Genomic DNA, 26,962 nt, shown 5'->3' with positions numbered 1-26,962 from the left:
TCTGGCATTGAGAGACATCTTTCCTCTGGCGGCGGGCATTGCGAACCTAGCAGGTGGGCGTGGGGGAAGGAACCTCCAGAGACAGAAAGGGGGAATCCTTTCTGTAATAATTTATCGTGAAGGAACCACCCCTCCCCCTGCTCTGTAACAGTGGTTGCTGAAGGCTGGGATGGCTGTGACAATATCTTAAAATAAGACAACAGTGAAGTTTGCTGCATGGATTGACTCTTCCTTTTATGAATGATTTCTCTGTAGCATGTGATGCTGGGTGATAACATTTTATACACAGTAGAACTTTCTTCAATGTTGTGGCTACTTTGATCTTCTATCCAGACTACTAAAACTTTTTCCATATCAGCAATAAGGCTGTTCACAGGAGTAGCATTTTTAATTTCCTTCAACAACTTCTCTTTTACATTCTCCACTTCACTGTTTGGTGTAAGAGATCTAGCTATTAGCCTATCTTAGCATTTGACATGCCTTCCTCACTCACCTTAATTATTTCTAGCTTTTGATTTAAAGTGAGAAACATGTGACTCTTCCTTTCACTTAAAGAAACCATGATCCATCTATATGTTGTCTAGAAGAAATTCACCTTCAATCCAAAGACAAAAATAGGTTGAAAGTGAAAGGATAGGGAAAAGATTTATTTCTCTTTCCAATGACTGTTGGCAACTGAGCTTTCTGCCTTTGTGACCTTCTGTACCTGGTCTATTGTCCTTGCTTCAGTCTCATTTGTGCATAAGTGAAAAATAAAGCTTTGAAGACAGTTAACTGAACTAGAGGTTAATATCCATAACTGTGTATTAAGAGTCTATTGAAACACAATTTCACCCCTACAATTACCCTTATTTTTATCAAAGAACCATATTAAGAAATATTCATTCACTGCATTAAGTCCAGTTTCAATTTGGTCTGATTATTTGTATAAATACAAGAGAATAGCAATTGATCATATAGGTTCTCTTAAATATCCTTTGCTAGAATCTTATAAGGAATTTCCAGACTGAGCTTTAATTAGCCCCACAGGGTGGAGAAGTCAAGCCACCAATTTGCCATCAGGCTTTGCCTTCAATATCTATAACTTTGGGTGAGTCCCTCAGGTTCTCAAGGTCCCCCAAATGTCTTGAGGTTCTTCCTTGCCACCTCCCAGGAAAGCAGTCTTCACTCCTTACCTGCACCATAAACTGTTGGGAACCGCCCTGCCTGGTTTCAGAGACTGTAACCCCCCATGGCTCAGGCTGAGTAAGAGACCTTGAGACCATAAGCCACTAAGGAGACAAAGCTTATCTCCCTGGCAGGAGCACCACCTCTGCCCACTTTACTTCATCCTGCCTGGCCCCCAGTGCATGACCGGTTAGCCAATGACAGGTACGATTCCTCAAGGGAGGGATGACCTAAGACAGGCACAGTCACCAGGGGGCCCTCAGGGAAGGACTTGGGGGGTCTATGGAGACAGGGGATGATGGACCCTCACCCCTCAGCTTTGACATGACCTGAGTCCTCATTCTGTCTGCAAGGAGTCTCCTAATCTCTTGGCTGCCTTACTTCCCCTGCTCGACCTAAGCCTGAAACAATGCTGGAGGTGGGTGTGGCCCTGTGCTGGACAGGGCAGGTTCCCTGGGGCGATCAGGCCTAAGTAAGAATGCATAAAATCCTGTGAAACCTGCTTTGCTAATACCCTCAATTTAAATGATAAGGGTCCAAGCATTAAATGAGTTTGTTTCCCCAAAGTTTTATGGTCCTTTAGCTCTCTGACCCTGACTCAAAATAAGGCCTCAGAGTTCTTTGAATGTTATCTATTTGAGTATTACTGCCTGACAATGATTGATGAGCTTTCCATATACACCCTGTATTCCTATGCAAATTAAGCCAATAAAAGCCTGTCAAGGCAAGGGTCGAGGTGCTCTCCCCTTGAGAGAGTGGCATGCCGTCCTTTTTCCTCCACAGGACTCGGTAGTCCATGTGAACTTGTCTCATCTCAGCCACAATGCCACGGACACTGCTTGCTGGTGACCACATCAATAAACCTCATGAATAAGCAAGGGAATTTTATTGGCTTCAAAGTCAATCTTTATTCCTTAAAGCTTTTGCTGACATCTAGAGTCCGGGCATGTCTCTCTGAGACATGACATTTCAGTCAAAGTCTTGGTTAATAGAATCATAATTGGAAACTGGCTTTATGTGTCCTGTTATGAAGAAATCATATTCTTACTGGATTTATGCAAAAAAACATATATTTCCATAAAAATAATACTACCCATTCATCAAGTGTTTCCAAATTCCAGAGGGATCAGGTAAGGAGAAAAATATAAATGCCTCGATATTGTTTATAAAAGTATAATTTACCAAATTGATTTAAGAAAAAAATCAAGTTTCCTTATGTATGAAAAACAAAAAGATTAAAAATTAGTAATATTTTCAATAAAAAAGTTATAAAAACTACAATTATCTTTAGTTAATCCTGTCCCATAATCAATTTTTGCTTATCCTGATTATTTGCCAATATTTCTATAAATCCTTTTATTCCATAGACTTCCAGTAATTTTTATCCAGCTTAATAATATAATCTGAAAATTTATTCTCAGAAATATGTAATTTAGAATAAGTTAGAATTCTTTCCATAGATCGTTCTGAAGATATAACATATTTGTAAATGCATCAGGGCAAAACAATGACTTCCCCATGACAAAAACTTAACACAACATGGTTACAGATTTGATTATAATGCAATTGACAAAAGGATTTGCTTTCCTGTAACTACACTTTAAGATAACTAAAATTACAAATGAAAGTATATCAGAACATTGTAGACTCTTGGAGATTTTTATATATCTCTAGAACATTCACTTTAATAAAAATGTGTGTATAGAAATAGAACATGGTTACTACTTATTTGACAAAGCTTCCCATGTATTGTAAGCATATCAAGTAGCCTAGTTGCTTCAAAATTTCTTCTTCATGATGAGAAACAAAAAAAATACCTGCAGCATTTCAGGGACATATTGGAATGACCCAAAGCCAATTTTAGGTTGAGAAAAAAGTCTCTTAAAATTTAATCTGTGGAAGGTTGTCAAACATATTTGACCAAAGGTTATATGTCATTATGAAACAATATTAAATTATTTATTTACACAAAGTGACAATAAATGTATCAAACTTAAATACAGGACAGCAAACCTTAGTTCTTATGAAAAAGAATATGGATTTTTAAGTAATAAAGCACTGGATTAACACAATGTAATGCATAGATACTTTTATTATTGATTTATTTATTTTTAGAGAGAGGGGATGGGAAGGAGAAAGAGAGGGAGAGAAACATCAATGTGTGGTTGCCTCTCATGCACTGCCACTGGGGACCTGGCCCATAACCCAGGCATGTAACTGGGTATCAAACCAGCAACCCTTTGGTTTGGAGGCCAGCATTCAATCCACTGAGCCACACCAGCCAGGGCCACATAACTGACACAGATCTCGTCCCGCAAGATCTGCTGTTGAGGTTTCAGTATTCAAACACACATACACACGGACTATAGAAATCCGGTGGGGGAAAAGGGGCTATGTGGCCACTCTCCAAGTTAGAGAGAGACCTCTTCACCCCCACCTGGACAGACTTTATTGTTTTTCTAGGCCTCCTACATCAAAGATGGTCCTCAATTATTATTCATAGGTTTGTTTGGGGTGGTTATCTTTGCAGACACAGGAGAGGAAGTCACTGAATACATCAAAGGAGGACATTTGCAATGTAAAAGGAGAAATGGTCGAAAAGGCTTTGTCCCATACCTGGAGGGTCTAGCCCAGATTCTGGGAAGATAAAGATACTCAGTAAACATTTGCTTCCTCAATTCAGAGTGAGGGAGTTTTTTTAGCAAGAGCAAGTCTCATAGCAGTCTAAGTACAATGCAGGCCTGATTTCCCACTGGAGAACTTATCCATGGACGTGGGTCCTGCCTGCCTACTTCGCTCCCCACTGGTTTTCCAAGTGGGGGCTGAGCCACATTTCCCACGCTTGGAACGGTTCCCCACAATAACCATTTTAAAAAATATAGACAGTCTTGACTTCTGGTCAAGATGGAGATGTAGGTAAACACGCTTTGCCTCCTTGTGCAACCACAGAAAGAATTACAACTAGACTTCAAAACAAATAACACTGAGAACTGTAAGAAAATTGAGCTGTATGGAAGTCAGACAACCAAGGATTTAAAGAAGCAACATTTATCCAGATGGGTGCCTTTTCTACAATAGGTCATGCTACTAAGATAGGGAGCCAAAGCAACTCTACCTAATATACAGAAACAAACACAGGGAGGCTGCTAAATTGAGGAGACAAAGAAATGTGGCCCAAATGAAAGAACAGAACAAAACCCCAGAAAAAGAAGTAAACGAAATGGAGATAACTAACCTATCAGATGCAGAAATCAAAACACTGGTGATCAGGATGGTTGAAGGACTCATTGTGTACAGCAACAAAATAAAAAAGACCCAGGAAGTAATGAAGTTTATACTAAGTGAAATAAAGAAATATCTACAGGGAACCATCAGTGGAAGGGATGAAGCCAGGATTCAAATCAAGGATTTGGAACAGAAGGAAGAAATAATCATTTAACCAGAACAAGAAGAAGAAAAAAGAACTCAAAAAAAGAAGGATAGTATAAGGTGTCTCTGGGGCATGTCTAAATGTACCAACATCTGAATCATAGGGGTGTCAGAAGGAGAAGAGGAAGAACAAGAAATTGAAAACTTATTTGAAAAAATGATGGAGAACTTCCCTAACTTGGTGAAGGAAATAGACATACAAGTCCAGGAAGCACAGAGAGTCCCAAACAAGTTGGACCCAAAGAGGACTACACCAAGACACATCATAATTAAAATGCCAAAGGTTAAAGAGAGAATCTTAAAAGGAGCAAGAGAAATGCAGAGAGTTACCTGCAAAGGAGTTCCCATAAAATTGTCATTGATTTCTCAAAACAAACTTTGCAGGCTAGAAGGGATTGACAAGAAATATACAGTGATGAAAAGCAAGGACCTACAACATAGATTACTCTATCCAGCAAAGCTATCATTTAGAATGGAAGGACAGATGAAGTACTTCCCAGACAAGACAAAGCTAAAGGAGTTCATCATCACCAAGCCCTTATTGTATGAAATGTTAAAGGGACTTATCTCAGAAAATGAAGATCAAAACTGTGAACATTAAATGACAACGAATTCGCAACTATCAACAACTCAATCTGAAAAAACAAACTAAGCAAACAACCAGAACAGGAACGGAATCATAGATGTAGAGATCATTTGGAAGGTTATCAGCTGGGATAGGGAAGTGGGAGAATGGGGAAAAAGGTTCAGGGATTAAGAAACATAATTGGTAAGTACAAAACAGACAGGGGGATGTTAAGAATAGTATAGGAAAGGGAGTAGCCCAAGAACTTATATTCATATCCCATGGACATTAACTAAGGGGAGGGACTGCTGGAGGAGATGGGGGTACTGGAAAGAGGGGAATAAGGGGAGGAAAATTGGGAGAACTGTAATAGTATAATGAATAAAATATATTAAAAATAAAAAATATATAGAATCTTTGCTTTCTAGGCAGATACAGTAAAATTTTTTCCCTTTTACAGACTGAAGTCCCAAATGAATTCTGTATTAGATTATTTTTTGGTATTTGAGATAGAAGGGCAGCAGCCACTGGAAAGTAGGTCTGCGCCGTGCGTTTGGGGTAGGGATCTGGCCTAGCCGGGTTGCAGTAGACGCTACTTAATGTCCAGCTGGGGTCTTCGCGATGCTCACCTTGGCTCCTGAGGCTCTGGTTGCACACAATGGCCTCAAAACAAATGTCAGCTGGCAGTATTGGATGGTGGGACACAGCAAAAAGGGAAGTGTTTCAGGAGTTGCAGAGGCTGCATAGGACCATTTTCTCCCAGAGTGTCTCACCCTGCGGGAAGTTCCTGGCATCTGGCAACAGTTATGGGCAAATAGCCATCTTCAGCTTGTCTGCTGCTTTGAGCTCCCAGGCCAAAGAAGAAAGAAACCCATAGTGACCTTCCAAGCCCATGATGGGCCTGTCTACAGCATGGTGTCCACCGACTGATATCTGTTCAGTGCTGGAGATGGGGAAGTGAAGGCCTGGCTTTGGGTGGAGATCCTCAAGAAGGACCAGCCTGGATGTGCCTGAGATCAATGCTTTGCTTCTCATCCCCAAGGAGAATTCCCTCATTTTGGCAGGGGAAGACTGCCAGTTGCATACAATGGACGTAGAGACGGGGACCTTCACGCAGGCACTCCTGGGCCACACAGACTACGTCCACTGCCTAGCACTGTGGGAGTGAACCCCCGAGGTGCTATCAGGTGGTGAAGATGTGGCTGTGTGTCTTTGGGACCTCCGCATGGCCAACGAGGTCCAGACCATCGAAGTCTACAAGCACGAGGAGTGCTCAAGGCCCCACAACCGCTGGACTGGATGTTTGGCAACTCACTCAGTGGAGGGGGCCCAGCACTTACCCTCTGGCACCTCCGATCCTCCACGCCCACCACCATCTTCCCTATGTGGGCACCACAAAAGCATGTCACCTTCTACCAGGACCTGATTCTGTCAGCTGGCCAGGGCCCCTGTGACTATCAGTGGCAGCTGAGTGGGGAGCTTAAGGCTCAGGTGCCTGGCTCCTCCCCAGGACTGCTCAGCCTCAGCCTCAACCAACAGCCAGCAGAACCGGAGTGCAAAGTGCTGACAGCTGCAGGTAACAGCTGCCCCGGGGATGTGTTCACCAATCTGGGCTACCACGCCTTCTCCCTGTCTTTCTGACCTCCAGCCACTCCTTCTCCCCACAATCCAGGGGTCTAGACTGGTTTTTCTTTTTACAAATAAAATTTCAGACTTTTCAAAAAAAAGATTACTTTTTGGTACTTAGATTCATTTACCTAACAATATTTATTATTCAGCTTGCTTACATAATTTCCTTTCAGGATCTCTCTTTACAAACCTTCTTCAATTTGCACGGACTCTGTGCTATGTATACAGTCTTTCTGCAATTTACACTGTCCCTTTTAGTTTCCTTCTTGTAAGTCATTCAGAAATATCCAATTAGGAACAAATTATTTTCTTTTTTTTACATCAATAAGTGTTTTCATATTTTATACTTTCTATTAACAAACGATACAATTTTTTAAACTTAATTAGAATTCTTAATCCTTACAAATCTTGATTTTTAGTGACAATTAAAAGTAAGTAATTAGCATTCTTTAGATTGATGCTTTTATAAATACATTTCATAACTTTTAGAATCAGGTTTTCTTCCCCCAATGGCAAACATGGTGACATTTTCAACAGACATACTTATTTCAAATAAAGTATTTATTTATTTTTAAAATAATTTTTATTTTTATTTCTTGGTTTATTTTTATTTTTAGAGAGAGGGTAAATGAGGGAGAAAGAAAGGGAGAGAAACATCAATGTGTGGTTGCCTCTCACGTGCCCCCTCCTAGGAACCTGGCCTGAAACCCAGGCATGTGCCCTGACTGGGAATCAAACTGGTGACCGTTTTGGTTCACAGGCCCGCGCTCAATCCACTGAGCCACAACAGCCAGGTATAATATATTTATTAACAAATCCATTTCCTAGCTTCTCTGCAATAAGAAGCAAAAGTAGGCAAATTCAGATCGATCAATATTTTAGCATCCTGTTATTTCAAAATATCTAGATATTTAATAATTTTCACCATTTAATGCAGCAAAACTCCAAAGTTCCAAGTTGCTCAAGACTTTGGAAAACTATGTTTAGGTATATTTACAATTATTACTGAAAAGCTTTATCAAAAACTCTTCATTTTAGTGACATCCATTTATGGAGATTGTAAAGTCAGTTATTACCCAAGCCATTTTCTTGACAAATTTGTAACAGAGATAAATAACATGAACATATTCCTGTAAACTCAGGGAAAACAAACATATATTTTATGTTAATAACTTTAAATGATGTCAATTAAATTTGAACTGTTCTAATTATATTATCAATGGCTGGACTTTTTCTGGACAGACCTCATATACCTATTTTTTGTTGTCAGACCAGCAAAAATTATACTTTTTTGGAGTGCTGCAGAATTTTAGTAATTAGTTTATGTGTGCCATAAGATGAAAAGGCTGAAATTGCTACTTTAAGAAACAGTGTGGCAAATTAAAAAGAGAAATGTGGTAGGCAGAGGTCAGATGCCGCTTGTTTGAGTTTATATAAGTCTGAAGCATGAGGCAAGAGAGGCCATTTGTATGGAAAAGACATTGAAATTGGCTTTGGTGGGCTCTTCAAGTTCGGGGGACAGGGTCTCAGGGTGGGGCAAATAGTGTGAGCCAGGTTGACAGAGACTCAGATAATCATGCCTGCCTGCTGGCTCTGTGGTGGTAGTGGTGGGGTCTCAGAAAAGGAACAATGGCCTCTGCCAGCATTTTTTCTGGCAAAAGTATAGCCCCCCAGGTCTTGCCCTGATGTCAGACAATTTGTTTTTTCCCTGTTTCCTTTCTAGCTGCTACTCCAGTACTGGAGGTCAGAGACAGTGAGTTTGAGTAAATCCAGCATGTGGCCTCATGCCCGGCAGTAGCAACAGCTGGTCTTATTTTGTAGCGTGGCCTATCTTTGGTACCTCCAAGCCTAGCACAAGGAGCAGCCATCTGCAGGTTGCTCTGTAGCTCCTACCAGGTAAACCTACAAAGGGCACAGGCAGTGACTTACCTTGCACCTCCTGGGATGCCCCAGAACCAGTGCACCTGGTGGACAGCTTCAGACCATGCTGGATTACAACTGTACCATCTCCATGAGTGATACACTTGAGGGGTGAAGTTGGTGAGCACCAAACCTCACTGAAGTAAGTCCTACTCTGCAGGGTCGACTCCCGCATAGCAGCTCCTCCCCTGTAGTTGCAGCAGGTCCTCACAGCCAATTGGCCTGGGGGTCAATCCCTCTCAGTGATACCAATGGTAGTCAAGGCTCAGCTACAACAGGACAGTGCACACAGCCCACACAGGGGCACAGGTGGAATGCCCATCTCGAGTGACTGGGGAGGCTGTGCCATTGGCCCTACAGGACACCTACTACATTCACAAGGCCACTCTACCAAGTACAGGAGACGTAGATGCTCTAATACATAGAAACAAACACAGGGGAGCAGGCAAAATGCAGGAACAAAGAACCGGGTCCCAAATGAAAAAACAGCAGAAATCTCCAGAAAAAAAGGCTAAATGAAATGGAGGCAAGCAAACTACCAGATTCAGAGTTCAAAACAATGGTTATAACGATGCTCAAGGAACTTAATAAGAACTTCAACAGCATAAAAAATGACATAGAAACCATAAAAAACAACCAGTCAGAAATGAATGATACATTAACGGACATGAAGAACAATTTACAGGGAATCAACATTAGAGTAGATGAAGCAGAGAATCAAATCAGTGATTTGGAATAAAAGTAAGCAAAAAGCACCCAATCAGAATAGCAATAAGAAAAAAAGAACACACACACAAAAAAAGAAGAAGAATTTATAAGGAACCTTTGGAACAACAAGTGTACCAACATTTGCATCAAAGGGTTACCAGAAGGAGCAGAGAGAGAAAGAAATTGAAAACCTTTTAAAAAATGACAGAAAAACCCTAATTTGTTGGAGTAAATAGACATACACGTCCAGGAAGCACAGAGAGTCGTAAACAAGATGAACCCAAAAAGTTCCAAACCAAGACACATCATAATTAAAATGTCAAAGGTTAAAGACAAGAAAGAATCTTAAAAGCAGCAAGAGAAGAGCAGTTATTTACCTACATGGGAGTTCCCATAACACTGTCAGCTGATTTCTCAACAGAAACTTTGCAGGCCAGAAGGGACTGGCATGAAATTTTCAAAGTGATGAGAAGCAATACCTACAACCAAGATTACTTTACCCAGTAAAGCTATCACTTCGAATCAAAGGACAGATAGCTTCCCTGACAAGAAAAAGCTAAAGGAATTCATTACCACCATACTAGTATTACATGAAATGTTAAAGGGCCTTGAAGAAAAGAAGAAGAAAGAAGAAGGAAGAAGGAAGGAGGGAGGAGGGAGGAGGGAGGAGGAGGAGGAGAAATAAAAGTATGAACAATAAAATCACAACAAACACATACTTGACTCTAAAATATGACAACTGTGTCCAAAAATAAAACAGCTAAAGAGAAACAGACTCACAGATACAGTGCACATTTTGATGGTTGCCAGATTGGGGTGGGGGGAGAGGGGTTGGGAGATGGGTGAAAAAGGTGAAGGGATTAAGAAATACAAATTTGTTGTTACAGAACAGTCACGGGGAAAGTAAAGTACAGCACAGGGAATATGAGAGGGTATTATCGAACAGCAAGTGGGCTCCCACTTAGAGCCCCCCTCTAGGCAAAATTCCAGGGATAGATTCTTGGTAAAAAAGGAGTCTTTATTGAAAAGCTACACAACTTTGAAATAACAACTTTCCACATGCATTAGTCACTTAAGTCTATCAACTAAGTCTGAAATCTTTAACTCTTCAGGTACAGTTTTAATTACTTAAACCTATCATTTAAAGCTAAAATATTTAACTCTTTGAGTTCTCCTTTTTAGTTTTTAATTACCTATTTTCTATAGGATTTGTTTACAACCTAAAACAACATAAGTTACAAAAGTTACACAATTTTGGAAGAATGGCAGGCTCCTTCCTCAGAGCCTGTCCTCTCAATAACACCCAAAGAAAAATAACCCTGTCACCCTCTGCCAGGCCAGACCAATCCCAGGTTGTGCCCAGAGTTCCTTTGCCCATTTAAAATACAGTCCTTTGGGAAACACAGGTGGCTACAGCATGATCATTCAGGCATCCTCAAGGAAAAGAGCCAGTCTCTGCCTCCCTTCTGTTTAAATCTTCCAGCCCACAGTTTCATGCTCACCTGGAGGCACTCAGCTTCTCAGCCAGTCCTGTCCTAGATTGCTTATCATTGCCTCAGGCAACCTCCTTCTATGGCCCCTCCCTAATCCTCCCATAGAATGGATCAGATCTCTCTGCTTCAGAAGACCCCCAATCTCCAGAATTTATGTATAAATAACTGTGTGTTTCCTTGACTGGGGGGAGGGGGAGGGGGGCTGGGTTATAATTGTGTATTTATTCTTACATACTTAAACTTCAGCCACCTTCAAAGTACTCTTCATTGGATTTAATATACGTATTGAGAGTTTTTACCACTGCTCAAAACAGTTTTTGAATGAACCAATTTTGATGCCTTTTAGTGCTTCTGCTGATTTTTGTTTCACCTCTTCCACATCAGAAAAACATTTTCCTTTGAAGACTTTTTTTCATCTGGGGAAACAAAAAAAGTTGCTCAGGAGAGATCAGGTGAATAGGAAGGGTGGGACACAGGGATCATGCTGTTTTTTTGGTCAAAAACTGCTGAACATTCAGTGCGATGTGGGTAGGTGTGCTTGTAAATCACCCATCGTGAAATGGGAAATGTGTTGAAATTAGTCTTCAAAAAAGTTGCCTAGGCTGGTGTGGCTTAGTGGATTTAGTGCTGGCCTGTGAACCAAAGGGTCACTGGTTAGATTCTCATTCTAGGGTACATGCCTGGGTTGTGGGCCAGGTCCCCAGAAGGGCATGTGTGAGAGGCAACCACACATTGATGTTTCTCTCCCTCTCTTCCTCCCTCCCTTCCCCTCTCTAAAAATAAATAAATAAGATCATTAAAAAAAAAGTGTTCAAAAAGAAATTCACTGAAGCTGAATCACAACACCAGATGGTGCACTGATATCATTGATGGGTTCCTTGAACACTCACCTAGTGGGGGAAGCCTGTACTACAAGGGGCTCGCCCTCTAGAAGTAATTCTGGGGGTTTTTTGGTCACACTTTGTATTGTCAGTAATATTCTAATAACTATTGTGGAAGAAAAGGAGCCACATACTAAACCTAAAAAACTCATGGAGGCCCGTGTGGCAGCCCTATAAACTCTGAGACCTAAAGTAACCACAGGATGGTCTGACACTAAAAGCATGTCATGTGGGTAGTCATGTCCTAGGTCGGTAGTTTCCCTAACAAAGGTCATTCTTTACCTTAACTGAGCCTGTCTGTTGTCTTTTGCATCTACAATAACATACCTTTGCAATGTCAAATTCCCTTTTGCACAAGCACCACACCAGGGGTAGATCACAAATCCCCTCATTGTTATTGTTATCATGTTAATTGTTGACTGTTACTATCCAGTACCCACCTATGTAAAAGACGTGTCTATTTTGCTTTTTATCCAAACCCAGAAGTTCCCTCCACCCCCACCTCTCTGCTTTTCTTTCTTCCACCACCCTAATCTATAACCAATGGACTTCATATAACCCCCTTACAAGTGCTCTTTTGGAAAGGTTTTCTTATGCTCTGCGGAGGAAGAAATGCCAATCAGCCACAAAATTAGGCAGTACAGAGCTTTATTGGAGTTTGCGCACCGGGGCAAGTCTCCCCGTAGGCAGAGCAGGGGGCCAGGGGAAGTCGCGGAAGCAGGGAATATGGGGGGGGGGGGGGTTATGCACCAAATTCTGATTGGCTCCCCACGGGGGCTAGGGATTGGTCTCCTGGAACAAAGCCGTAGTCCATCATTGGTGGTTCCCTCCGGCTCAAGCTGCCAGGTGGATATCCCTGCCCATCCTGACATTCTGACCTCTTTGATAGGATAAGGGGTGGGCTTAGGTTGCCAGGCGGATATCCCAGCCAATCCTGACATTCCACCCTCTTTGATAGGATAAGGGGCACCATGTTCCCTCTGGCTACTTCCGGCTGTTGCGGGAGGCGGGGACACATAGAGGGGAGGGGCTAGAGATCGGCTGTTTTAGACTGATGACAGATGGGGGGCGGGTGATGAGAAGCTACAGTTGGGGTAGAAGTGTCCCATACTTGTGGGTTGATGAGAGAAGGGGAAATAGGCAGAGCTGGAGGAGGAGTTAGATTTTCTAACAGTGGAAGGATAAGGGAGGAGGAGGGGGTAGGGTTCTGAGTGACCTGGAGAGTGGTGCCTAGTAGCTGGAGAACGTCCCTTCCTAGAAGCGGGATAGGGCAGGAGGGTATGACAAGGAATGAATGGGAAAAGGGAAAGCCGTCCAGACTGCAGTTAAACAGAGGCGTTTGCCATGGGTGAGATGGGGTCCCATCAACCCCCATGACCGAGATCTGGGAAGGAGTAAGAGTTCCTGAAAAAGATGGTAAAACAGAGTAGGTAGCCCCTGTGTCCACCAGGAAAGGGATGGACTTACCCGCTACCTGCAGCGTTACCCTGGGCTTGGTGAGGGTGATGGGGGTCTTCAAGTCCAGGCTGCTTCAGTCATCTAGGAGTCCGAGAAGTTCTGGCGCAGCCAGGGAAGAGTCCGCACCTTGATCGGCTGGTCCCCCACATGGAGGCGCCGGAGGCGAGCCTCTAAGGGGACAGGCATCCCTCCAGTGGCCAAGCTGTGGGCACTCGGGGCAGGGCTTTGTTAGTGGCCGCGGTTTAGGATGCTTGTGGGCCCAGTGTCCTTCTTTGCCGCACTTGAAACAGGCCCCTGTTGGGGTGTTCTTTGGCCCGGACTTAGGCTTTGCCCCCGTGCTGGTGTTTGTCCCTGGCCGCAGGGCCACTAGTGTGGCTTAGGTCTGCAGGGCGACCTTTTGCTGTAGGCGTGCCTGGCGGGCAGCCTCAGCCTCTGCTTCCTGATTATTGAAAACCTTAAATGCCATATTTACCAGATCTCAGATGGGGGGTTGGGGGCCATCCTCGGCCTTTTTAAATTTTCTTCTAATGTCTGGGGCCGACTGAGAGATAAAGTGAGTAGCTAAGACAGTGGCCCCAGCGTTAGAAGCCGGGTCAAGGCGGGTATGGAGCACCATTGCCCTGGTTAGTCTATTGAGAAATAGGGCCGGATTTTCTCCAGGGCCTTGGGTGACTTCTCTGAGTTTATTGTAATTGACTCCCTGAGATGAAGGGCAAGGGGAAGGCAGAGCCCTCCTTTTGGGAATTACAGTTGTTAGAGGTGGAAAGAGCCTAGGCGTTTCTCAATTGAAGAGAGGTCAGTCAGTGAGAAGGGGACATGGACCCGAACAACACCTTCTGCTCCTGCCACTTCCCAGAGGGGGCAAATATGGGAGTCTAGGGGCTCTAGATTAAGGCGAGAGCGGGTGTGTGAGCTGACTGGGGAGGAAAGGTCTTCAGAGGGAGGGGAAGAATCCAGCTGAGAGGGGAGGGCCGGGGCTGGAGTAGCCGAGGGCAGGAGATGATAAGGAGGAGGAGGAGGAGAAGCAAGATCTTCAGGGGAATCAGAAAAGGAGGAAGGGGGTTCTGGGGCAGTTGGCTTAGGAGGCCGTATGGGTCAGAGTTCCCTCGGACTAGGAGAACCTGAGCTGTGGAGCATTGGGCACACAGATCAGGGCGGGAGCACAAGGCCCAAAAGCCCTGAATGTATGGGACCTCAGACCATTTGCCAGTCCGTCTGCAAAAATTATCTAGGTCAGTAAGGGTAACGAAATCAAAAGTACCTTCAGGAGTCCAGGTTTCGTGATTATGGAGCTGATGTAACGGCCAGGCGGTACTGGATAGAAAAATTAGCCGTTTTCGCTTGAGGCCAGGATCAATAGCTGGCAAATTTTTCAGGAGGCACCCTAGAGGTGACTTGGGATCTGGTTTGGACTCCTGCCCCCCCATTCCTGGTCCCACGAGGATTAGCAAGTGGGAATCAGTGTCCCTCAACCCAAGTTGCTGATGCGGTCTGGTAAAAATGAGGATCTAGGCCCAGGGACGTCTCGTCTGGTGCCTAGAGCCTCTCAGCGGAGAGAGGGCAGCCTCTCCTGGAAGGGTCACCCCCTCGCAGCGCTGTGATTTGGTGTGCGAGCAGTCTCTTCCAGCAGATGGGGGCCCAGAATCAGTGTTCGGGGACCAGAAATGTAAGGGCAGCGGCACTTACCCTGGTTCTTAGTCAGGTTCTTAGGCCTTAGTCAAGGCCTCCTGGGGGAGTAGGGAGAGGAGTGGTCTTCAGCAGACAACAACTCCTCCCGGGTTTCGGCACCAAATGAAAGGTTTTCTTAGGCTCCGCCGAGGAAGAAATGCCAATTAGCCACAAAATTAGGCAGTACAGAGCTTTATTGGGGTTTGCACACCCGGGTGAGGTTGCCTGGTCTGCAGAGTGGGGGCGAGGAAGTTGCGCGGAAGCAGGGAATATAGGAGGGGGGTTATGCACCAAATTATGCCAGGCAGATATCCCCGCCCATCCTGACATTCTGCCCATCCTGACACTTTTGATGGTAATGTATAAAATAAGGTGCTAAATTGCCATTCCCTGGGGCATTTTCTCAATTTGTTGATGTTTTGCTTCCTGGCAATTGCCAGTTTTTCTTAAACTTACAAAAATCCGCTACAGGTTTCTTTCTTACGTTGAAATTATGTATGGTGTCAAATGGGTGCAAGATTTATGGGATGATCACTTAGTAACTCATATAATGCATAATCACTTGGTTGTACAACTGAGACTAATATTGTAGTGCATGTCCAGGGTAACTGAAAAATAAAAAATGGTTTAAAAAATAGTATGGCCATGGCCTGTGTGGCTCGGTTGGTTAGAGCGATCTCCTGAAACTCAAGGCTTGCAGGTTCCATTCCCGGCTGACCCCTCTCTGGGCGCCTGGGATCCCCAGTCCGTTCAGGTGGTAATGGATCTACTCTTTCTTATTTTTGTTTCTCTCTCTCCCCTCCCCGCTCTCTCTTCCTGATAAAGCAATTAAAAAGTCCTCCGGTAAGGCTAAAAAAAATAGTGTGTACGACTGCCTTTCTTTACCTTTACTAAGTCACACTCAGCCAGAGTGGAAAACAAAGACTAAGAGAAATTAAACCTCCGAAACAGACCGACAGTAAACAAAAGGCCCCTCCCCCCACCGCCGGTACTAACTTTGGCTGAAAGATTAGCTCCGCCCCGGTTTTTTCCTCCTCCCTAGGCGCCCTCCTCGTTTACCAAGGGGGTAGGGCTGCCGGTCTATCCCGGAAGTTTACTCCGCGAACGGTTTTCCCTCCGCCCGGCTCTCTCTGCTGCCGGGGAGAAGAAGCCCCGCCCGGAATCCCCTAGGTAACGTTCACCGCTGTTGTGTCGCTGGGAGTGGTAGTTAGCGTGAGCCGCGTAGAGCCCGCGTGAACCAGGTGCAGAGCGGCGGGTAGGCACTACATTTCCCAGGAGCCCTAGGATCAGGGGCGGGGCTCCATCCGGGGGCAGTGATTCTGGCGGCTCTTTCGTAAATGCAGCGGCGATCCCGGCAGTGTCTTGAGCGGATTGAGAGGCCTGGGTAGTTGAGGAGGTAATGTGTGGGCGAAGGGAGTGGGGCACCTGGCCGGGTTCGCCTTCGCCGTTCTGCACCTGAAAGGGACTGTGGCGCGCGGGACGTCCAGCTCCAGGCCGCAGGGTCGTTCGCCGCTATCGGGCGATGGTGAACACCTGTTCCAGCTTTACAGGGTTTCGGGGGGATCCTGCGTTTCTCACCCTACCAGTTCTAGGCCGTACTTTAAGCTGCTGTTAGCGCAGGTACGCAGTCAGCTCAAGGAGAGTGTAGAACGGGGTTGCTTTTTTTCCTCCGTACGGTGGGTCTGTGTCATCACCGTGGTCAGGTCCTTGTCTTTAAAGCTCTGCTGTGGAATCGTGGCTTTCGAGGAGGTGTATTTTCGGATCACTTTCTCGACCTTCTAGTTACTTTTCACGGTCTTGTGGAGGTTTTGAATTAACTGAATATGTCCACTTCCCCCCTGCTTCAGAAAACGGAGTAGAGATATTTTCTTCTTTTTTAAAACATCTTCAAGAATATCATATTTCTTATTTTATATTAACGTTATGGAAGTTGAAGAGATGATCAAGTAGTCTCCTGGACTGGAAGGTGACTTACGTCAGCCGAATACTCGAAGTCTAGGTAAATTTTTAAGGTCTTCAGTTTGTCTTGTTGAATATTCATAGTGTCAACATAGATAAATCCCTTCTGATAAATATGAATTTAAGTGTTTGCAATATTCTATCATACTTAAAAGCCTTTTCCACAGTCATCACAAACATGAGGAAAAAATTTTATGTTCAGTAGCAACATGCCTGTTAGCATTTGTATGAAGTCTATTCGAAAAACCACATACTTGACATACAAAGAAGTTTTTACATTTGTCAAAGGTAACTTCTGCACAAGAGGCTGTACTGTCCGTGTTGTCCATCGTTGTACTTGTAACAACTCTATTTACATTCATGTCCATTTACCACATGGCTATGCAAATCTTATAGATCATTTGTTTTCCTGTTCACAGAACTGACACAAGTGCTGTTCATCACGTTTGGGAGCACAAGTATTTTCAGTGTGTGTTATACAGTGCAGTAAGGCGACAAGGAAAACTGCAGTCTCGTTTTCAAATTCCATTAAATCTAGATTTTTGACCTAATAAAATGACACCATCAATCTTGTAGTTCTTCGGTTGTGTTAGCCACATTTCAAGTGCTCAATAGGCGTATGTGACTTGTGGCTACAGTGTTGGACAGCACAGGTCTATGTAATTGTATTTTTTGTCTATTACACACTGCTATACACTTTGCTTTTGTCAGTTAACAGTATATTTTGGATATATATGCAGTACTTCTGTGTCAACACAATGAACTTAACTTGTTCTCTTTAATAGCTGCCTAATATGAATACCATAATTATTTGGGCCCCTGTTAATGGCCATTTAAGTTAAATTAGTTTATAACTATTGTGAACTCGTTCCAATATAGCACAAAATGCCTAGATGTGAACTGGATGGGGCAGAGTTCTGTGCATTTACAGTTTGAATAGATATCGTCCGATTGCCCTCCAAAAGGTTGTACCAGTTTACTTTCCCAGGTAACACTTCATGAAAGAGTTTGTCTTTTCTTTTCTTTTTTAAAAATTTTTATTGTTATTCAATTACAGTTGTATGCCTTTTCTCCCTATCCCTCCACCCCACCCCAGCTGAACCCACCTCCTTCCCCCACCTCCACCCTCCCCCTTGATTTTGTCCATGTGTCCTTTATAGTAGTTCCTGTAATCCCGTCTCCCCACTACCCCCTGGCTATTGTTAGATTGTTCTTAACTTCAATGTCTCTGGTTATATTTTGTTTGCTTTTTTCTTCTGTTGATTAGGTTCCAGTTAAAGGTGACATCATATGGTGTTTGTGCCTCACCGTCTGGCTTATTTCACTTAGCATAATGCTCTCCAGTTCCATCCATGCTGTTGCAAAAAAAAATGAAACTCGATCACCAACTTACGCCATACACGAAAATAAATTCAAGGTGGATAAAAGACTTAAATATAAGTCATAACACCGTAAAAGTCCTAGAGGAAAACATTGGCAGGAAAATCTCAGGCATTCCACGCAGCAACATCCTCACAGACACGTCCCCTAAAGCAAAGGACATAAAGGAAAGAATAAACAAATTGGACCTCATCAAAATAAAAAGCTTCTGCATGGCCAAAGAAAACAGCATTAAAATAAAAAGAGTTTGTCTTTTCTATACTACCTGTTAATCAGGTTTTAGTCTTTGCCATCTGAGTATGTGAAAAATGGTATGTTGTTACTGTTTTAATTTCTATGCAATTGAGTGAGGGTGAGCATATTTTAATGTTTGCGCTAATGGATTTCTTTTTCTCTTTGTCTTTTGTATGCTTATGTTTTTCAGACACTAAGTAAGAGTCTAAATATGTGTTTGTTTTCCTCCAAATTGCCATTTTTTATTTTCGTTTGGTTTACATATATTATATTGATATGGATAAAGTCTAGAATTATGTCTGGAAAATAGTGTGAGATGTCATTCCACTTTGGTACTAGATCTCTAGGCTCTCCTCTCAAAGGCATGAATATGGCAGGTCTCCCCTCTCTCCATCCTCATCAGCCTACAAACAGGCTTTTAGTTCTTCTATCTTAAAAAAAAACCTCTTCCCCCTGCTTCCCTTTGTAGCTACTGTTCTATTTATTTCCTTCCCTTTATAACAAAACTCCTGGAAAGAGTTAGCTATATTCACTGTCTCCAGTTTCTTATTCTTTTATATATCCCCTCCATTAAAGCTTTAGCCTCCTCCCCTCAGCTGCTCTCATTGAAGTTATCATGACCTTTGCTTTGCTAAATTTTAGGGTCAGTTTTTGGTTCTCCTCACCCTTCATTGTTAACAGCATTAATGTAGCCCTTTATTTCTTGAAACATTTTCTTCATTTGGCTTCAAGGACACTATACTTTTTACATCTTTTTTTTTTTTTTTGTCTACCCTCAATCCCTTAGTGGTTTCATCCAGGGTCTTTGAATACCATCTACATGCTGAGGATACCGACATTTGTGCTTCACAGCCTTGGCCTCATCTGTGAATTATACATTCTTGTGTGTCCAGCTGCCTACATGATGTCTCTGCTGGGATGTCTGATAGGTATCTTAAAATGTCCTAAATTCATCTCTGAACTTCCCCCCAAACCTGTTTCATCCCCAGTTTTCCTCATTTCAGTTAATGGCAACTCTGTTTTTCCAGTTGCTCAGCCAGAAATTTTTATTTTATTTTATTATTGCCATTCTATTATAGTTATTCCAATTTCCCCCCCTTTGCTCTCCCCTGTGGAGGGAAAGTCCAACCCCCTCTCCCACAGTCAATCCCCACACCGTATTTTTGTCCATGTCCATTGGTCTTTCATACATGGTATTCGACTAGTCCTTTCCTTACTGCCAGAATATTTTAAGGAATAAAGTGGAGGATCCCAGTGACCTGGAAGTATTGTAAATTGTAAAGGAGGAGGAGTGGGTTTATATAGTCTGATCACGTGAGGTTGAAAATTGGGTGCTTTTTTTAAAAAACAGTTCAGAGGTCTTTTTTTTTCTGTTTTTACACTTAGTGTGCCATGAATTCATAGGGAATGGGTTCCAGAAGCTCAGGGTATATTTCCCGTTGGTTCTCACATAGTGTGCTGCTCTGGGTGGAGCAGGATGGTGCTTCAGTTGAACCCAGGTACCTTTATCTTTGGCTTCCTTGTTTTTCTGATTGTTTTTATTCACACATTTCAGGAAGTTATCTTTCTTGGCTTTTAGAATGCTTACTACACCCCACTATGTACATTGATTTTCTTGGCAAGAATCTTGCCCTTGTATTGTTACAACAATGCCCCCTGCATGCTGTGTGACACTGTAGACTCTTCCAGTTCTGCCATGGTAACATTTGTAGAGCATTCCTTTTTGAACAGTGCCCATTCCGTTGAGATCTACAATATCCTCGTAGATTTGCACGTATGTGGCTAAAGGAACACCTCCATGTTTTCTAAAAGGCCTAGATAATATTAAGCGATGCCTCTCTTCTTTCCCTTTGTGTTAGTCATTTTGGCAAATTACTGGATGATTGCAGGGTGGCTGGGTATTACTCTGCCCATCATAGCTGTACCATTAGCTCCCTCTCCTCCACCAGATCCATAATTTCATCTAAATGAGGACTCTCTGTCCACTCTATCTAAAAATGCAATCTGCTTCCCTGACACCACTTTTATTTTTCTCCTTAGTGTTTATTACTATTTAACATATTGTATAATTTAGTTTTATGTGTATGTATTTTCCCCATTCTAAAACAATATCTAGCACAGAGTAAGAAAATAAATGCTTATTGAGAAAAATCAGACATGCAAATGAGGAATAGGTTATGTTCTTTGCGATATCCTCATGTTTATTGCGCAATGACAGAGTTACACAAGGAAATTCATTGTTTTACAGCAGGGGTGTCCAACCTTTTGGCGTCTCTGGGCCACACATTCAATACACAACACTAACAAAAACTGATGAGCAAAAACAAGGTCTGTGCATGATTTTTGTGATATCTGCCACCACAGATAAGCGAACAAGTCCTCACGTAATAATCCTAATTATTCAGCAGCCCTTCTGATAATCTTTTAAAGTTGTCAATCAGGTCCCAAGTTTGTGATCACTAATATAGAAAATGTACATATCTAAGTAATAAAATGTCATTGATTTAAAAAAATTTTTTTATTATAAAAGTAAAAAAAACTAGTTGGATGTTTGACATTGTATTTGAGAAACTAGTGCATCAATGTCTGGCTTGATAGAAGTAGTTGAAATTCTCAGTGAGTTCTCAAGGTGCTCATCAGATATTTTGGTTCTAATTTTACTCTTGTGTTTGGGGTTTCATTCTTTTTTCTACTCTAGAATGTGTTTCATTCTTTTTTCTTTTAAAGGTTTTGCTTATTTATTAACAGAGGGAATGGGAGAGAAAATGAGAGGGAGAGAAATATCAATGTGTGGTTGCCTCTCGCATGCCCCCTACTGAGGACCTGGCCCAGAACCCAGGTATGTACCTTGACTGGGAATTGAACCAGCTATCCTTTGGTTCGCAGGCCAGTCGATGCTCTGACACTGACCCGTTCCCCTACCAGCCAGGGCTTAATGTGCTTCCTTCTTGAAAACAGTTGCTTGCAAATGTAGGTGCTGCCAAATACTGATGATGTGAATATGGCATGATTGTGAAGCAAGGGAAATTTGTCTCTGGGGAGATAGGACCTACCTATAAAAGTCCAGTGAAGAGACACAATCAAATTTTTCTTTAAGTTGAATGTCAGATTGCAGCTCTGTGCATTCTGTTTGAAAATTGGCAAGTAACATTTTGTCGACTGAAAATGGAGTTGCAATATAGCAAAATATTGATTATTTTCCCGGAAATCTTGAAATCTGTTTTCAAATTCTTTTTTTTTTTTTTTTTATTGTTATTCAATTACAGTTGTATGCCTTTTCTCCCCATCCCTCCACCCCACCCCAGCTGAACCCACCTCCCTCCCCCCTCTCCACCCTCCCCCTTGGTTTTGTCCATGTGTCCTTTATAGTAGTTCCTGTAATCCCCTCTACCCACTGTCCCCGCCCCCACCCCCCACCCCCGCCCTGGCTATTGTTAGATTGTTCTTAACTTCAATGACTCTGGTTATAATTTGTTTGCTTTTTCCTTCTATTGCTTATGTTCCAGTTAAAGGTGAGATCATATGGTATTTGTCCCTCACTTCCTGGCTTGTTTCACTTAGCATAATGCTCTCCAGTTCCATCCATGCTGTTGCAAAGGGTATAAGCTCCTTCTTTCTCTCTGCTGCGTAGAATTCCATTGTGTAAATATACCATAGTTTTTGGATCCACTCGTTTGCTGATGGGCACTCGGTTGCTTCCAGTACTTGGCTATTGTAAATTGTGCTGCTATGAACATTGGGGTGCACAGCTTCTTTTGGATTGGTGTTTCAGTGTTTTTAGGGTATAATCCCAGCAGCGGAATTACTGGGTCAAAGGGCAGTTCCATTTTTAGTTTTCTGAGGAAATTCCATACTGTTTTCCACAGTGGCCTCACCAGTCTGCATTCCCACCAACAGTGCACGAGGGTTCCCTTTTCTCCACATCCTCTCCAACATTTGTTTGTGGATTTGTTTATGTTGGCCATTCTGACTGGTGTGAGATGATACCTCATTGTGGTTTTAATTTGCATCTCTCTGATGGCTAGTGATGCTGAGCATCTTTTCATATGTCTCTGGGCCCTCTGTATGTCTTCCTTGGAGAAGTGTCTGTTCAAGTCCTTTGCCCATTTTTTAATTGGGTTGTTTGTCTTCCTGGAGTGGAGTCGTGTGAGTTCTTTATATATTTTGGAGATCAGGCCCTTGTCTGAGGTATCATTGGCAAATATGTTTTCCCATACTGTTGGTTCTCTTTGTAATTTGGTGCTGTTTTCTTTAGCCATGCAGAAGCTTTTTATTTTGATGAGGTCCCATTTGTTTATTCTTTCCTTTATGTCCCTTGCTTTAGGGGATGTGTCTGTGAGGATGTTGCTGCGTGGAATGTCTGAGATTTTCCTGCCAATGTTTTCCTCTAGGACTTTTATGGTGTTACGACTTATATTTAAGTCTTTCATCCATCTTGAGTTTATTTTCGTGTATGGCGTAAGTTGGTGATCGAGTTTCATTTTTTTGCACGTAGCTGTCCAGATCTCCCAACACCATCTGTTGAAGAGACTGTTTTTGCTCCATTTTATGCTCCTGCCTCCTTTGTCGAATATTAATTGATCGTATAGATTTGAGTTTATTTCTGGGCTCTCTATTCTGTTCCATTGGTCTATGTGCCTGTTTTTATGCCAGTACCAGGCTGTTTTGATTACAGTGGCCTTGTAATACAGTTTGATATCAGGTATTGTGATCCCTCCTGCTTTGTTCTTCTTTCTCAAAATTGCTGCTGCTATTCGAGGTCGTTTATGGTTCCATATGAATTTCTGCAATGTTTGTTCTATATCTGTGAAATATGTCATGGGTACTCTAATAGGGATTGCATTGAATCTATAAATTGCTTTGGGTAGTATGGCCATTTTGATGATGTTAATTCTTCCAATCCATGAACATGGTACATGCTTCCATTTGTTTGTATCTTCCTTAATTTCTTTCTTCAGTGTTGTGTAGTTTTCTGAGTACAGGTCTTTTACCTCCTTGGTTAGGTTTATTACTAGGTACTTTATTTTTCTTGTTGCTATATCAAATGGGATTTTTTTCCTGATTTCTGTTTCTGCAAATTCGTTGTTGGTGTACAGGAATGCCTTTGATTTCTGGGTATTGACTCTGTATCCAGCTGTTTTGCCAAATTCATTTATTAGGTCGAGTAGTTTTTGAGTGGAGTCTATAGGGTTTTCCATGTACAGTATCATGTCATCTGCAAACAGTGACAGTTTCATTTCCTCCTTTCCAATTTGGATGCCTTTTATTTCTTTTTCTTGTCTGATTGCTGTGGCTAGGACTTCCAATACTATGTTGAATAGGAGTGGTGAGAGAGGGCATCCTTGTCTAGTTCCTGATCTTAGTGGGAAAGCTCTAAGTTTTTGTCCATTGAGTGTGATGTTGGCTGTAGGTCTCTCATATATGGCCTTAATTATGTTGAGGACTGCTCCCTTTATTCCCACTTTGCTGAGTGTTTTTATCAGAAATGGATGCTGTATCTTATCGAACGCTTTTTCCGCATCTATTGATATGATCATGTGATTTTTGTCTTTGCTGTTGTTGATGTGATGTATTATGTTTATTGATTTGCGAATATTGTACCATCCTTGCATCCCTGGGATGAATCCCACTTGGTCATGGTGGATGATCTTTTTAATATATTGCTGGATGCGGTTTGCTAATATTTTGTTGAGAATTTTAGCGTCTATGTTCATCAGCGATATTGGCCTGAAGTTTTCTTTCTTCGTTGTGTCTTTATCTGGTTTTGGGATTAGGATGATGTTGGCTTCATAAAAAGAGTTTGGGAGTCTTCCATCAGTTTGGATTTTTTCGAATAGTCTGTGAAGGATAGGGGTTAGTTCTTCCTTAAATGCTTTGTAGAAATCTCCTGTGAAGCCATCTGGTCCAGGGCTTTTGTGTGATGGGAGTTTCTTGATGACTGCTTCAATTTCCTTTGCTGATATTGGTCTGTTCAGGTTTTCTGCTTCTTCTTCATTCAGTTTTGGAAGATTATATTTTTCTAGAAATGTGTCCATTTCATCTTGGTTTTCAAATTTCTTAGCATACAGGTCTTCATAGTAATTTCTTACGATCCTTTGTATTTCTGTGGTATCAGTTGTAATCTCTCCACTTTCATTTCTAATTCTGTTTATTTGGATCCTCTCTCTTTTTTTCTTGATGAGCCTACTTAAAGGCTTGTCGATTTTGTTTATCTTTTCAAAGAACCAGCTCCTGGATTCATTGATCCTTACAATTGTGCTTTTAGTCTCTATGTCATTTAGTTCTGCTCTGATCTTGGTTATTTCCTTCCTTCTGCTTGCTCTGGGCTGTCTTTGTTGTTGTTCCTCCAGTTCTTGTAGGCATAGGGTTAGGTTGTTTGTTTGAACTGTTTCTAACTTCTTAAGGTAGGCCTGTATTGCTATGAACTTCCCTCTCAGGACTGCCTTTGCTGTGTCCCATAGGTTTTGGGTTGTTGTGAGTTCGTTTTCATTTGTTTCCAGGAAGTTTTTGATTTCTTCCCTAATCTCGTTCTTGACCCATTCATTGTTTAATAGCATGCTATTCAGTCTCCATGTTTTTGAGTGTTTTGGGTTTTTACCCTTGGGGTCGGTTTCTAGTTTCATACCCTTGTGGTCAGAGAAGATGCTTGATATGATTTCAATTTTCTTGAATTTGTTGAGGCTTGTTTTGTGTCCTATCATGTGGTCTATCTTTGAAAAAGTTCCATGAACACTTGAGTAGAATGTGTATTTTGCTTCTTTGGGATGAAAAGCTCTGTATATATCAGTTAAGTCCATTTCCTCTAGGGTATTGTTAAGTGACACAATATCTTTGTTGATCTTTTGTTTGGAAGACCTGTCCATTTTTGATAGTGGGGTGTTAAAATCCCCTACTATAATTGTGTTGCTGTCAATATCTTTCTTGAAATCCTCCAAGATTTTCTTTATGTATTTGGGTGCTCCTATGTTGGGTGCATATATATTTATAATGTTTATGTCTTCTTGGTGGATTCTTCCTTTGAGTATTATGAAGTGACCTTCTGGATCTCTCTTTATGGCCCTTCTTTGGAAGTCTATTTTGTCTGATATGAGTATTGCTACCCCTGCTTTTTTTTCCTGTCCGTTTGCTTGGAAAATTTGTTTCCAGCCCTTCACTTTCAGTCTGTGTAAGTCTTTTGTCCTGAGATGGGTTTCTTGTAGGCAGCATATGTGTGGGTCATGTTTTCTTATCCATTCAGCTGTTCTATGTCTTTTGAATGGAGCATTTAATCCATTTACGTTTAAGGTTATTATCGATAGGTAGTTATTCATTGCCATTATTTCCTACCTGTGTTCCTCTGTCTTTCTCTTTTCCTTCCTTTCCTTAAAGCAGTCCCTTTAGCATCTCTTGCAGAACTGGTTTGGTGGAACTGTATTCTTTTAGACTTCTTTTGTCTGGGAAACTCTTTATTTGGTCTTCTATCTTAATTGAGAGCCTTGCTGGGTAAAGTAGTCTTGGTTGCAGGCCTCTGGTTCTCATTACTTGGAATATTTTTTGCCATTCTCTTCTGGCTTGGAGCGTTTCCATTGAGAAGTCAGTTGCTAACCTTATCGGGGCTCCCTTGTATGTTACTTCCTTTTTCTCCCTTGCTGCCTTTAAGATCCTCTCTTTGTCTTGGAAATTTGCCATTTTAATTATGATGTGTCTTGCAGTGTGTCTCTTTGGGTTCCTTTTGCTTGGGACTCTCTGTGATTCCTGGATTTGGGTGATTTTTTCTCTCCTCACATTAGGGAAATTTTCCATCATTACTTTTTCAAACAGGTTTTCTATCCCCTGCTCTTCTTCTTCTCCTTCTGGTATTCCTATTATATGGATATTGTTACGTTTCATGTTGTCCTGCATTTCCCTTATTGCCTCTTCATTCTTTCTGAGCCTCTTTTCCTTTTCTTGCTCCTTCTGGGTGTTTTTTTCTACTTTATCCTCCAGCTCGCTGATCCGATCCTCTGCTTCATCAAGTCTGCTTTTAATTCCTTCTACTGTGTTCTTCAATTCAGAAATTGTATTCTTCATTTCCTCTTGGCTCTTGTTGATATTTTCTATTTCCTTTTTCATGTTGATATAGTTTGCAGTGAGTTCATTGTAGTTTCCTTGTAGTTTCTGGTAGTTCTCTTTGAGCTCAGAGAGCTCAGTGAGCTTCCTGATGACCATTGCTTTGAACTCAGTATCTGATAGTTGAGTTGCCTCTTTTTCGGTTAGTATTCTTTCTGAGACTTCCTCCTTTCCTTTCATTTGGGAATTGTTTCTTTGTCTTCCCATTGTTTGTGAGGCTCTTCTTGTTGGCCTCTGCTTCTTAAATTGCTTTGTTCTGACTCCCTGGATTTATGATATGAACTTCTATGGTAGAATGCCAATGGGATTCGGTGGTGCTGTCTCCTTACTCTCCTGTGCTCACTGGTCTTGAGGTGACGTTTATGTGTTTAACACGGTCTAAC

General features: G+C 42.1%; 1 protein-coding gene and 1 pseudogene across 1 annotated transcript in view; both read left to right on the top strand.

The window, feature by feature from the left end:
- The first annotated feature begins 5,819 nt into the window (after nucleotides 1-5,819).
- LOC112323158 (THO complex subunit 6 pseudogene) lies at nucleotides 5,820-6,802 on the top strand (annotated as a pseudogene).
- A 9,450-nt stretch (nucleotides 6,803-16,252) lies between these two features.
- Nucleotides 16,253-26,962, top strand: part of CPAP (centrosome assembly and centriole elongation protein) — a 76,773-nt gene continuing 66,063 nt past the window's right edge. The window contains exons 1-5 of the mRNA XM_053920688.2: nucleotides 16,253-16,917; nucleotides 18,145-18,568; nucleotides 19,279-19,420; nucleotides 19,878-19,990; nucleotides 21,219-21,330. The gene's annotated coding sequence lies outside the window, so the exon portion shown is untranslated. The remainder of the gene's footprint in view (nucleotides 16,918-18,144; nucleotides 18,569-19,278; nucleotides 19,421-19,877; nucleotides 19,991-21,218; nucleotides 21,331-26,962) is intronic.

The sequence above is a fragment of the Desmodus rotundus genome, chromosome 3 (genome assembly GCF_022682495.2).
Source record: "Desmodus rotundus isolate HL8 chromosome 3, HLdesRot8A.1, whole genome shotgun sequence".
Classification (NCBI taxonomy): domain Eukaryota; kingdom Metazoa; phylum Chordata; class Mammalia; order Chiroptera; family Phyllostomidae; genus Desmodus; species Desmodus rotundus.
Note: the sequence above shows the minus strand (reverse complement) of the source record. Positions and strands in the feature narration are given on the sequence as shown.